Genomic DNA, 15,182 nt, shown 5'->3' with positions numbered 1-15,182 from the left:
CACGTGATAGGGAGATTCATATGATGAACTCTCTAAAGGCCTTCCATCATTAGCATGAGGATGGGTCCTTCAGTAATGAGAAAACACACCAGAAAATGGGCTATCCATTTGCTGTTGGGCTTGTCTAAGTGTTTGATAAGATGATAGGGGCATCATAGACCAATGTGGGAGGGGCTTCACCAGAAAATGGGAACTCTCTCACGATACCTTGGCATTCACGAACATGATGGGTGAGCACTCACTGGACAGAAAGGTTTACCTGAAAATGGCTCTGAACCTTGTATGACAGAGGCCAAAGGGAAAACTCATATGATGAGTGGATATGATCCTTCACAGAAAGGTGGTGGGGTTATGCAGCTGAAACAGTTGGCTCCATGCACCCTATGTGATTTCCCACATTTCTAGAGACAACCTGTAGTCTCCGCCACTGAGAAAGGAGGGAAATCTCAGAGATGAATAAATGGAAATGGATCGTAGATTAAAATCCATATCTATGAAATGAACATGAATCGAATTAGGTTGTGGATTGATGTTTGCTCTTTTATCAGAAAATGGCGAACGAATCTTTTGCAAAGCTTCTTGATGACAACAGGCTTAAGGGCCCAAACTATGCCGACTGGTACAAGAACCTTATGCTGGTCCTAGCTTCTGAAATGCTGGACAAAGTGGCAAAGAATCATGCCCCAGAGCATCCGGGTGATAGGGCTTCTGAGGCTCGAAGGAGAGACTATCAGGAATGGGAGGAGAAAAACTCCCTTGCCCGGTGTTACATCATTGCCTCCTTGGACAACCCAATACAGAGGCAATTTGATCAGATCGAACTTGCCAAGAACATATTGGATAGTCTCAGGATAATGTATGAAGAGCAAAATTGTTCTATTCGACAAAAGGTCTTGAAACAGTTCATGACCACACAAATGTCCAAGGGCCAACAAGTTCACGACCATTGTCTTCGGATGATGGGATACATCAACGAACTGGAGGTTCTTAGATCCGGGCTGGACCTTGCAACCCAGATAGATGCTATCCTTAATTTTTTGCCTCTTTCCTTTAATCCATTCATCATGAACTATAACATGAACAAGCTGAATGTCATCTTACAAGAGCTCAGCAATATGATGCAAAGAGCCGAAGAAGTGATTAGAAAGGATGAGCTTGTAGCTATGCTTATTGAAACTAGCAAGATGGGCAAGAGAAAGAGGAAGGCAAAGAAGCCGCAGAAGAAAGCCACTAAGGGTAAGAAGTAGAAGAAAGACAAACCATCGGATGCCTGTCACTTCTGCAAGAAGACCAGCCACTGGAAAAGTATGGGACTCCGACTTGTATCAGATTGGACCTAAGTGCAAGTGGGAGCTGTTAGACAGTCTTGTATGCCCTTAGCTTCAATCAGATTTGATGTACTTTTGTTATTTAGTGGAAATAAATTAAAGTGCATGTTTGATTCATATTGTTTGGTATAATTCTGTATAAGACCCTAAAACTGGACACTTATAGAAACTTGTGTTAGTTTTAAATGTTCACAGCCATTGGATAAGTCTGGGGAGATTTATCCGGCCAAGGCTGATATTGATGTGCCACCAAGTGTTGGGATGGCTTGTTTCGACCATTAGGGTAAGACCCAAGGCACATGCAGTATGGGATTGCTTGAACCCTTGAACCGGACCAGATTTCCAGTATTGCCCTAGACCTTGGAGACAAATGGGCAAAACTGAAAAGTTACACCTGACCCCTAGACTCGATTATGACACATCACTAGGTGTCGGATCGGGCTGTCTTTGATGTGTCAATCAATGAGATACTTAGTGGGGGTCAAAACCTGGACATGTTGGGGTAGTCTGAGAATTCATCTGAGTGAGTGGTCATAGTGACAGGATCAGCCCCTTTATCGGACAATGGTAATGATCCGAAATGCACTCTCTCTGTTGGAAACCAAACTGTCGGCTGTTGATTTCAATCGTTGGAATTTTGTTTTACAAAATTATTATATATATATATATATATACATGTATATGTACGGTTTCAAAAAGATTTGCAAAAGGCTTTAATTCTTGGGATCCATGTGAGTAGAAAGTGCGGCACTGTTCCTTGCAGCCGAGAGAGTGGTCTTCTCTTGTCGGGCAGTGCTTGATCATTAAGGGCTGAGAGGTTAAGTGTAAGACCATTTAGGATAATACCTGATAGGCTAATCTTGCACCTGTCCACAGTCCCTGGGTTTTTATAAGATGGCTTGGCCCAGGGACCACTTAATGTAAGTGTTGGACCCATAGGGTCCATGTGATGGGCTCAAGGGGGTCACTGAGTCTTTCAGTGAATTCGGCTGGGCCTTGTAATAAAGGCTGGGCCGAACCCTTGTGGCTGGTGTGTAGATCAATGCTTGGACCCCACACCATACAAAGAAGCCCAACTGGGTAGCAGGTTGGAAACTGGTTAAACACTGAACACTTAATGGGCCAAAAGCCCATTTCGAACTGGGCTGATATGATCACCAGTTCATGAGGCAAATCTGAGATTAGTGTTAGTAAAAGGATTATGTCTTTGACCTTATCCACTCTAAGAGACCAAATTCAAATTAGATTTGAATCTGGTAACCTCCTGATAAGATCAGGAGTTAACTAACTTAATTTGCAGATAGGATTAAGATTAACCTCTATCCAAATACTGATTTTGATTGGGATAACTCCCAAAAATATTGGGAGGTTTTTTAATCAAGAAGAAAGAGGAGAAAATCCTAGCAGAAATATCAGATTTTGAACTAGGGGGTTTTAGGAAGCAAGAAACACATCCTGCAATCAGAGATCAGATCTCTCACAGACTCTAGAGAGAAGAGACAGTTCTGCCCTCTTCGTCCCTAGACTTCTCCTCCTCCAGCCGCCGCCACTCCTTGTTGGAAGATTGGATCTTTGCAGCAACAGGAAGTCAAGAAATCAGTTCTTGACAATAGTCTTGCAAGAAAGACAAAAGGATTCAGTGTTCAAGGTTTCCAGAGGGTTCTTGTGAAGAATCCAGTGTGTAGGACGCACCCTGTTGATTCTGTTCCATCCACAGCTGTGTCATCTTTAGCAGGAGAGGATCTTGGTTACTTCTTTGGGCGTGAACACCAACTTTGGGAGATATTATTTCTCCGGATCAGGTATAATCATTCCTGTTTCCTTTTGGTTCAGATCTGGTTTATTTATGGTTCAAGTAGGACCCTTGAGTAAAGTATTCTAAATTTAGGGAATATGATTCCCAGTTGGAAGAAGGTAGGAAAATTGTTTGAAATTCGCCTCCCATTCCGCACCCTTCTTGTCATCCATTAGATGGATACTACCATTCTTTCAGTGGTATTAGAGCCACAGGTTCGAATCTTGAACCGAAAGAAAATCAGATCTGACCCTGCACAGATGAACAGAAAATGTTCTGCCAAGATCTGCGCAGATTGCTTTCTTTTTTTTCAAGAAATGGTTTCTTGTTAAGAGCGTCTGATCTGAAATTAATTTTGTTAAATGCAAAAATTTATTTAGAATTGTTCTTTATTTATTTTTGATTTAATGGACTGTTCGAACCTGGAGATCGCAGTGCAGATTTGGCACAGATAGTCTGTGCACCCTTTTTTCTTCCTTTTATTATTATTTGGTCTGTAAATAATTTTTTTTTATTTTTCTAGACTGAATGTATAGGATTTGATCAAGAATGTAATTAATTAATAGAAATAGGATTTCTGTTTTATTTATTTTCTTGATTAAAGAAGTAGAAAGAAGATGGCGGCGCTGGAGATTCGTAGATGGAGAAATCGCCTACTGCGATTTACAGTTTATGAAACTGTAACTTTTGTGTTTAACCTCTATTTTGTAGGTGGTACGAATGGTCCATATTTTGATTTGTGATTGTCTAAAATGAAAACTTATTAATTTCAGATTTCTCTTGAATTAATTCTTGAATTGAAAATCAGTTTTGGACCATTTCGGACTAGATTGGACCAAAACTGTTTGGACCGAATCTGAGATTCGAAGGGGGCTATTTTTCAATCCATTTATCTAACACTGATTATTCCAAATCTGATGTTCAATTACAGGGATTAATTCGGCCCACCTGTAAAGCCCAGTTTTAAAGGGTTAAAACTACAAAAGCCCATTATTGTGAGAAAAGTTGTATGGGCCAAACTGCTAACTGCAATTCAGTCCATACACCTAGTAAACATTAATTGTTAATGCTTAAAATTTTAAATGGGCCATTCGTTGGGCTTTATAGCAGTTAATTAATTGGTTCAATTCTTCCTTTACATGTGATGTTTGGATGTATGATGTGCTGCGACCATGGGCCATAAGCACTTGGCCCATGTTAATTCGTTAGTGGCTCTTGCGCACACAATGACTGAATGCACATCATTGCCATGGTGTCCCTTAAGGTCATTGGATGATCCCACTCTACTTGGTGGGCCCCTCAACCTTGAAAAGGGATGCGTACGGAACCCCTAGCCGATTGAAGCCCACCAGAAATCTGACTTTATGAAAGTTAGTGGGAGCCACTTTGGTTTGACCTAAATTAGAACTAGGGCGTAATTTTGTTCCTTCCATTCAAATATGAGTGCGTGTGATAGGGAGATCCATTTGATGGACTCTCTAAAGGCCTTCCATCATTAGCACAATGATGGGTCCATTAGTAATGAGGAAATACACCATAAAATTGGGCTATCCATTTGCTGTTGGATCTATTAGAGTGTTTCATTAGATGATAGGGGCATCATAGACTGATGTGGGAGGGGCTTCACCAGAAATGGGAACTCTCTCATGGTACCTTGGCGTAACCTGAATATGATGGGTGTGCACTCACTAGACAGAGGTTTACCTGAAAATGACTCTGAACCTTATCTGACAGAGGCCAAAGGGAAACTCATCTGATGAGTGGATATGATCCGTCACAGAAAGGTGGTAGGGTTATGCAGCTGAAACAGTTGGCTTCACGCACCCTATGTGATTTCCCACATTTCCAGAGACATTCCGTCGTCTCCGTCACTGAGAAGGGAGGGAAAATCTCTGAGATGAATAAATGGGAATGGAACATAGATTAAAAGCCATATCTATGTAGGTAACATGAATCAAACTAAGGTTGTGGACTAACGTCTTTGCTGTTTTATCAGAAAATGGCAAACGATCAATTTGCAAAGCTCCTAGACGATAACAAGCTTAAGGGACCAAACTATATCGATTGGTACAAAAATCTTATGTTGGTCCTAACTTCTGAAAAGTTAGACAAAGTGGTGAAAAATCCTGCCCCGAAATGTCCGGGTGATAGGGCTTCTGAGGCCTGTAGGAGGGACTACCAAGATTGGGAGGATAAGAACTCCTAGCCCATTGCTTTGTCATTGCCTCATTAGACAACTCAATACAGAGGCAGTTCGATCAGATCGAACTAGCCAAGGACATATTGGACAGTCTAAGAACAATGTATGAAGAGCATAATCGTTCTACTTGACAGAAGGTCCTGAAATTGTTCATGACCGCGCAGATGTCCAAGGGGCAGAAAGTTCATGACCATTGTCTTCGGATGATGGGATACATTAACGAACTCGAAGCCCTTGGATCCGGGCTAGATCTTGGCACACAAGTGGATGCCATCCTGAATTCTTTGCCCTCTTCCTTCAATGCGTTCACTATGAACTACAATATGAATAAGCTGAATGTCAGCGTCCAGGAACTCAGCAATATGTTGCAGAGGGCCGAGGATCTTTTAAAGAAGGATGAGCCTGTGGTTATGCTTGCTGAAGCTAACAAATCAGGCAAGAAAAAGAGAAAGGCAAAGAAGCCCCAGAAGAAAGCTGCCAAACCCAAGAAGCAGAAGAAAAACAAGGCATCTGATGTCTGTCACTTCTGCAAACAGATCGGCCACTGGAAGAGGAACTGTACTGCCTACCTGGAATCTAAGAAAGGTAACATCGAAACTTGTGTCATAGAAACTAATATGTTAGTTACCTCTGTGTCCGGGTGTGTTGACTTCGGGGCTTCAACTCATGCTTATAACTCACTGCAGGGGTTCAAAGTTGGCAAAAGATTGAGTGATGGCGAGGTGACACTATTCTTGGAAATGACTGCAAGTGTTGCAGCTGCGGCGATAGGAACCGTAAAATTAATTTTTAGAGAAGGAGTCCTTGTACTTAAAGATTGTCTTTATGTACAGAACTTGAGAAGAAATTTAATTTATGTTTCTAAACTGTGTGCTGATGGATATACTGTTTATTTTAGTAATATGATTACTGTTAAACGGAATAATAAATTCATCGCATGCGGGGAACTGGAGAATGGTCTTTATGTTCTACATCCTTCTCAAGAAACTAACCTAACCCAAACTACGTCGGTCGAAAATCCTAAGAAAAGGAATCGTGATACAATTGGTATTGACTGAATCACAAGACTGGTAAAGGATGGTCCTTTGGATTTTCTAACCATAGAAAATCTTCCCACTTGTGAGCCTTGCCTTCAAGGTAAGATGACTAAGCGACCATTTGATGGTAAGCCTGAAAGATCTAGAGCCACACTTGACCTAATACATACTAATGTATGTGGTCCCCTGAGTGTTAGGACACGGAATCAACACGTGTACTTCATCACCTTTACAGATGATTTTTCATGATATGGTTACGTGTACCTAATGAGACACAAGTCTGAATCCTTTGAAAAGTTCAAAGAGTTCAGACAAGAAGTCGAGAAACAGTTAGGAAGAGAAGTTAAGGCCCTTCAATCGGATCGATGTGGTGAGTATCTCTCTGACGAATTCAGTAACTACTTAAAGGACAATGGGATAGTGTCACAACTAGCTCCTCCTGCTACACCACAACTCAACGGTGTTTCAGAGAGGAGGAATAGGACCTTGTTGGACATGGTTCGGTCACTTCTCGTATGCTCGGAATTACCCACATCCTTTTGGGGATATTGCATTAGAGACTGCTATCTACGTGCTGAATCGAGTTCCAACCAAATCAGTTCCGAAAACTACATATGAACTATGGACCTAAAGGAAGCCAAGTGTAAGACACTTGAAGATTTGGGGTTGTCCTACACACGTTAAAAGAACAAGTGCGGACAAGTTGTAATCCAAAACCAGTCGTTGCCTATTTATAGGCTATCCAAAGGATTCAGTGGGTTATCTATTCTATGACCCAAGTGAGCGAAAAGTGTTCTGCAGTCAAAATGCCCAATTCTTAGAATCTGAATACATCATGGACACTCACCATCAGGAAATAGTTCTTGATGAGGAGAGCTCAGGAGCAGTGGGAGATGTCCCACAAGTTTTAGGTAGTGACCAACCTAGAAGGTCCACCCGGGTATCCAGACTACCAGTTCGATATGGTTATGACCAGGATACCTACCTGGTGGGAGCCTTGACTAGTGAAGAGGATCCCGTGACTTACGCGGAAGCTATGTTTGATGAACTTACAATTTATCTATAATTTTTGAGGACTTTAGCATGGATTTTTATGCCGGTTTTATTAATTTTTGCCTTAATTTAGCTTAATGCTAAGAATAGGTTCAGGGATAATCAATCCAAGAGAATGAAGGAAAAAGGCAAGAAAAGAAGGTTCAAAAAGACCAATTTCAGTCCAGCCCGGTCGTGGAAGCAAGAGAGAGCACTTCGGCCCAAAAAGAGCAAGTGAATTCCTTGAGAAAACCCCAGAAAATAAAGCCTAGCTATGAGGAGAATTCGGCCCAGCAAGGAAGGCCCATTTTTAGCCCAAATAACAGCCTAGAGTGTAGCCCACATGAGCTCAAAAGCAAGCTAAGTTGTAGCCCAAATAGCAGCCCAAAGGGAGCTAGGGGCGGCAACTTCTAGGAGTTTCTTGAAGAGAAGGAGGGAGCACTCTAGAAGGTTCATGAGGGGTGTAATACACCCCATTCTAGAGGCTTCAAGAAGGGGCAAGAGCCCCTTGAAAAACTATATAAGGAGGCCTCTAGGAGGGGAGAAAGTTGTTCAATTGCTTGAGAGGAAGGCTCTCCCACTCTTAGAGGTTCGGCCACCTTGAGAGAAGAGAAGAGAAGAAGGCTAGGCGCAAGGAAGAAGAAGAAGAAGGGCTGAAGGAAGTTCAAGACAAGCAAGCTAGAAGAAGAAGGTGAGTTCGAATTGAGAGTTTGTGATTCAAAGATCTTCTGTAATAAATCATTTGTAGTTTCATTCTCTTTTGATTTGAATTCAGTTTCTTAGTTATATGTTCTTTCTTCTTTCTCCTTGTTTCCATTCTTCCTTGATGTATTTCAGCTTGTAAAATTTCAGTTCAGCAATCTAATTCTTTTTGATTCATTCAAATGGTCATGCATTGTATTTGAAGTTTCTTGAATAAGGGTGTGATTGCAGATCAATTCGGCCAACTAACCTTCAAAACTCAGATCTGAATTCTCAGATCTGAGATTGCAAGATCTGAATTGCTTGAAAGAGAATTCAGATCTGCAAATTTCAGATTGGGCGAATTAATCTACAGCTTGGAATTCCTAGAGTGCTTGAGAGAGACTCTAGGAATTCAGATCTACTATTCAAGAACTGAATTGAGTGCAAGGTTAGAGATAACTTGCACAATTCAGTTGGTGATCAATTCAGATTTGAATTGATGCCTTAGAAGTGTTTGAAGAAATGCATGCATGGGGATTAGATTCTTGCTAGAGATAGAAGAACCGTCACTCATGCATAGGATGAACATGCGCTTGAGAGAGGCTGTTCATGACCTTGGGGTTTCACCAAACCAAGGATCAATCATGATTCATTCGAATGATCCAAATTGATAGATTGCTGAATTCTGAGATTGACATTTACTGCTTACTCTTCTAACCTGAATTGAAGGCAATTGGACCAATGATTTAGATAGATTTTAATTTAGGATTTCTTAGCTTTCATTAGAGTTTTGATTTATTTGTTGATCAGATAAGAAATGTTCAATTTAGTATTGGTAATTGTTTCCTAAATCCTCGTGGGAACGATACTTCACTCACTACTTTATTACTTGAACGGCTAGTGCACTTGCTAGTGTCACAATGAGCCACACATCAATGTTAGACATAGATTCCCAGAAGTGGGTAGAGGCCATGAGAGCTGAGATGGACTCGATGGAGACCAATGGAGTTTGGAATCTAATAGATCCGCCCTCCGGGGTAAAAATAATTGGTTGCAAATGGATCTACAAGAGGAAGAAGGGCCCCGATGGCAGGATTGAGACCTACAAAGCTCGCTTGGTGGCGAAAGGGTATACTCAAAAAGAAGGCATCGATTATGAGGAAACCTTTTCGCCCATGGCCATGCTTAAATCCATTAGGATCCTGCTGGATGTAGCAGCATACCATAACTATGAGATTTGGCAAATGGATGTCAAAACCGCGTTCCTGAATGGAGATCTTAGTAAAGATATCTACATGCAGCAACTACAAGGATTCATTGCAGCTGGTTAGGAACACATGGTATGTAAACTCAATAGATCCATATATGGACTTAAGTAGGCTTCTAGGAGTTGGAACATTCGTTTTGATTTTGCCGAGCAAGCGATTCAAAGCTGTTGCTTGTTGCGCTAGCAGGTTCGGTGAGTCATGCCATGCCGGATGAGCAAGATATGCAGAAGATGGGGGGGCTTGCCTCTCATTCCCTTTTACCTATGCCGTGATGCTCATGGGCAGTTTCGGAATCTGGCTACCAAGTACAAGCTATCACTTGAGCCCTCTCCCAGACACACTAGACAAAGTCCCATCAGCTAAAGTAACAGAGGAACAAGGGGCAGATTTCTCAAGATTAGAAAGCACACTAGACATACCTGTCCTTCCCTAATGCTATTTTTGGGTACTAATGGGTAGGTCATAGGTTCATCTGTTCACCATCACGACGACGAGGGGTTGGTAGGTGCATTGTATCTGGGCCTACATCGGATACAATAGTATAGCAAGAACTGCTACCTCGTTTAGCATCCCTGTCTGTTTGAGAAGCAAAATCAGGAGTTTTAGTTGGAGCTGATCGATATGGGGATTGAGTAGCGTCGAAGCGAGCACAAAGTCAAGTGTATGGTAATATAGTGCTTTACCTTTGCACCAAGAATTTGGAAGTTCGACCTAGCTAGTCAAAGGGGAAAAGAGTTAGAGGTGCCCTTGGCTCAGGCTAAGCGGTCCATCCACGCTCATATCCAGCAAGATACGGCAAAGCCAACAAGCGAGAAAACGTAAGGGCGCTGCGCAACTGGGAATTTCAAAAATTGCGGAATAAGGGGCGAATTTCAAAATTTTTTCTCTCCCTTCAACTGGGAATCACATAACCTATTTAGAAAATCATATTTTCAAGGATAAATCTTGAACCTTAAACTGAACCAGATCTGAACCAAAAGGAAAGGGAGAGAATGATACCTGATACGGAGAAACAATATCTTCCAACGAAGGTGTTCACGCCCAAGGAAGGATCCAAAGATTGCTCCCACTGAAGATGGCGCAGTGCAGGATGGAGCAGAATCAGCAGTGTTCTTCCCCAAGAATTCTGTCCTTCGCAAGAAACAGCAGGATGGAACGTGAGCATAGCTCCCTTTTCAATCCTTTCTCAAAGAATTGATGTCAAGATCCAATCTTGACTTCTCCCACAACTGGAGATCGAACTAGAAAACAGGGCGGCAAGAGCAGGGAGGCGGCAAGAGAGTATTCGCAGGGTGCAGAATTCTCTCTTCCTGATTTCAGCACTAAAGAGGATCTGATTTGTTTCTTGGTCTCTCTCAAGGCTGCCGCCCCCTTCCTTCTTTTGTTAACTTGAAAAGATCAGCTCCTAATCCCATTAGGAGGTGCTTATCCAAATCATATTTAGATCAGCCTTCTCTTCTAATGATAAGGATAAATCCTTATCTTATCTGCAGATTAGATTAGCTTTATCCTAATCTTATTAGGAGGTTTCTAGATCTGAATCACATTCAGATCTGGACTCTCTGAGTGGATAGGATTAAGACCCTATCCTAACTGCTAATCCATCTCAGAATTCGCCCCTTTAATTAACAAAATTAATAGCCCAGTTCGAAATGGGCTTTAGGCCCATTAAGTGTGGGGGTATTTGATGAACTTACAATTTATCTATAATTTTTGAGGACTTTAGCATGGATTTTTATGCCGGTTTTATTAATTTTTGCCTTAATTTAGCTTAATGCTAAGAATAAGTTCAAGGATAATTAATCCAAGAAAAGGAAGGAAAAAGGCAAGAAAAGAAGGTTCAAAAAGACCAATTTTAGTCCAGCCCGGTCGTGGAAGCAAGAGAGAGCACTTCGGCCCAAGAAGAGCAAGTGAATTCCTTGAGAAAACCCAAGAAAATAAAGCCTAGCTATGAATAGAATTCGGCCCAGCAAGGAAGGCCCATTCTCAGCCCAAAAGAGCAGCTCAATGTATAGCTATCATGTGCTAAGAGAGAGCCTAAGTGCAGCCCAAATAACAGCCCTTAGGAGGCTTTCAAGAGAGCTCTAGAAAGTTCAAGAAAGGGGTGTAATACACCCCATTTTAGAGGCTTCAAGAAGGGGCAAGAGCCCCCTTGAAAAACTATATAAGGAGGCCTCTAGGATGGGGGAGAGGTGTTCAATTGCTTGAGAGAAAGGCTCTCCCACTCTTAGAGGTTCGGCCACCTTGAGAGAAGAGAAGAGAAGAAGGCTAGGCGCAAGGAAGAAGAAGAAGAAGGGCTGAAGGAAGTTCAAGACAAGCAAGCTAGAAGAGAAGGTGAGTTCGAATTGAGGGTTTGTGATTCAAAGATCTTTTGTAATAAATCAATTATAGTTTCATTCTCTTTTGATTCGAATTCAGTTTCTTTGTTATATTTTCTTTCTTCTTTCTCCTTTTTTTTTCCATTCTTCCTTGATGTATTTCAGCTTGTAAAATTTCAGTTCAGCAATCTAATTCTTTTTGATTCATTCAAATGGTCATGAATTGTACTTGAAGTTTCTTCAATAAGGGTGCTATTGTAGATTAATTCGGCCAACTAACCTTCAAAACTCAGATCTGAATTATTAGATCTGAGATTGCAAGATCTGAATTGCTTGAAAGAGAATTCAAATCTGCAATTTTCAGATTGGCCAAATTAATCTACAGCTTGGAATTCCTAGAGTGCTTGAGAGAGACTCTAGGAATTCAGATCTACTATTCAAGAACTGAATTGAGTGCAAGGTTAGAGATAACTTGCACAATTCAGTTGGTGATCAATTCAGATTTGAATTGATGCCTTAGAAGTGTTTGAAGAAATGCATGCATGGGGATTAGATTCTTGCTAGAGATAGAAGAACCGTCACTCATGCATAGGATGAGCATGCGCTTGAGAGAGGCTGTTCATGACCTTGGGGTTTCACCAAACCATGGATCAATCATGATTTATTCGAATGATCCAAATTGATAGATTGCTGAATTCTGAGATTGACATTTACTGCTTACTCTTCTAACCTGATTTGAAGGCAATTGGGCCAATGATTTAGATAGATTTTAATTTAGGATTTTTTTTAGCTTTCATTAAAGTTTTGATTTATTTGTTGATCAGATAAGAAGTGCTCAATTTAGTATTGGTAATTGTTTCCTAAATCCTCATGGGAACGATACTTCACTCACTACTTTATTTCTTGAATGGCTAGTGCACTTGCTAGGGAACGATACTTCACTCACTACTTTAAACTTGATGTGTGGCTCATTGTGACACTAGCTCTTTTGGGCTGAGAATGGGCCTTCCTTGCTGGGCCGAATTCTATTCATAGCTAGGCTTTATTTTCTTGGGTTTTCTCAAGGAATTCACTTGCTCTTCTTGGGTCGAAGTGCTCTCTCTTGCTTCCACGACCGGGCTGGACTGAAATTGGTCTTTTTGAACCTTCTTTTCTTGCCTTTTTTCTTTCTCTTCTTGGATTAATTATCCCTGAACTTATTCTTAGCATTAAGCTAAATTAAGGCAAAAATTAATAAAACCGGCATAAAAATCCATGCTAAAGTCCTCAAAAAATTATAGATAAATTGTAAGTTGATCAAATACCCCCACACTTAAGCTTTTGCTTGTCCTCAAGCAAGGACATCAGCCATAAACTGAACATTCCCCCCCTTCTGTTCTTACCATTTACCTGGTGAACTTTTTAAGATAGAAATTCATTCAGTAGTCGGGGGACTTTTGTAAGTGCTCAACTCTTATTCTTGTAAATTACTATTTAAGATATGTATAAGATCCAAGGAAAGGAGAATATGAATTTCATCATAGTATACCCTTCACTCCTAATTCATATATAAATCAGCTCCTTAATTGTCAAGGTTAATAATCAAATTTCACTAAGTTTCACATCTGTAACTAAATCTTAATGAGAGTTCAACTTTAGAGTGCCCCTTTGAACCTCAGCTATCACCACAATTTCTTAATTCTAGGGGTGAGTGCATCTTATGCTCCATCTCACCCTTTTCTTTTTTTTTTTTTTTTTTTTTTTGGTGTGAGTGCATTTTATGCTCCATCTCACACACTTTTCTCTCTCTTTTTTTTTCTTTTTTTTTTTTTTTTTTTTTTTTTTTTTTTGGTGTGAGTGCATTTTATGCTCCATCTCACACACTTTTCTCTCTCTTTTTTTTTTCTTTTTTTTTCCTTTTTTTTTTTTTGGTGTGAGTGCATCTTATGCTCCATCTCACACTGGTCACTTGCTTGAGGTAGGTAAATAGGACTCATGTTCTAAGCTGCTAGTTTTACTATTCATCTCAGAATAGCGGAGTCAATTTGGGCTTTTGTCCTTCTTTGCATTTATTGAACCTCAAGAATCAGCACTTCAGATGTGCACTAGCTCTCTTGACCATTAACCATGAAATCAAGGGCTTCCATACACATGAAGATAGTTAGGGCTAGTCATGCTGAAAAGCATATTCAGCTCCCCTTTTCTCATGCATATATCAAATTGGGTCATTCACAAGAATAAAAACTTAACAAGTACATCAGTCTCCCTCACCTCATTGAATTCCTTCTTAAAAAAAATCATCAAATTAATAGTAATGAATTTGAGGGGTTCCAGTCTTTTTTGGTTATGTCATTGCCTGCATATGTGTGTTGGGGTGCATGGTTTCAGCCCTCATACCCTAGCCTCGGGCTCACTCCCCCACACTTAAGATGAACATTGTCCTCAATGTTCGTAGTGTTAGGGGATCACACTTGCTAGAGTAAACTGAAGAAAAGAAAAGGATGAACTGAGTCCTTAAAGAATTGGAATTTTGAGAAAAAGATCTTTATTTTACTAACTAATATTCTAAAAAGATAAATGACAAAAAGATTCCTTAACCTGTTCATGAGCAAGCATAAAAGATTATTGGTTATCAAGATAAATAGTGGATGGAGGGGGTACAGTACCGCCCATTAAATATGGTTTCAGGCGCTGACCATTTACTTTAAACGTGCCTTGAACCGGGTGGGTGAGTTCTATAGCCCCATGGGGAAAAATCTGTGAAATGGTAAAGGGTCCAGACCACCTGGATCTCAGCTTACCTGGAAACAAGCGGAGACGGGAATTATATAACAATACCTATTGGCCTACATAAAAGTCCCGTCTCAGCAAGTTCTTATCATGCCAGTTTTTTATTCTTTCTTTATAAACTTTGGCATTCTCATAGGTGGTAAGTCTGAATTCATCCAATTCATTCAATTGCAACCGCCTTTTAGCCCCTATGGCCTGAATGTCAAAATTTAAGAATTTAAGAGCCCAATAGGCCTTGTGTTCTAATTCAACTGGTAAATGGCATGCTTTACCAAAGACCAATCTGTAGGGGGACATGCCAATGGGTGTCTTAAATGCAGTTCTGTATGCCCATAATGCATCATTTAATTTGATGGACCAATCTTTTCTGGCAGATGCTACGGTCTTTTCCAGAATTCTTTTGAGTTCCCTGTTAGCCAACTCCACTTGGCCACTAGTTTGAGGGTGATAAGGGGTAGCTAATTTATGTGTAATTCCATATTTCTGCATTAACCTCTCAAATTGGCTATTGCAGAAGTGAGTTCCCCTATCACTAATTATAGCTCACGGAGTGCCAAATCGGGAGAATAGCTTCTTTAGGAAGTGTACCACCCTTCTTGAGTCATTTGTGGGTAAAGCCATGGCTTCTACCCATTTGGATACATAGTCAACTGCAACGAGGATGTACTTATTCCCAAAAGAATTCGGGAAAGGTCCCATGAAATCTATACCCCAAACATCAAAGATTTCACAGATTAAAATATTGGAAAGG

This window comes from Nelumbo lutea, chromosome 1 (genome assembly GCF_056320005.1).
Source record: "Nelumbo lutea isolate HS-2025 chromosome 1, American lotus-T2T, whole genome shotgun sequence".
Lineage (NCBI taxonomy): Eukaryota > Viridiplantae > Streptophyta > Magnoliopsida > Proteales > Nelumbonaceae > Nelumbo > Nelumbo lutea.
Note: the sequence above shows the minus strand (reverse complement) of the source record.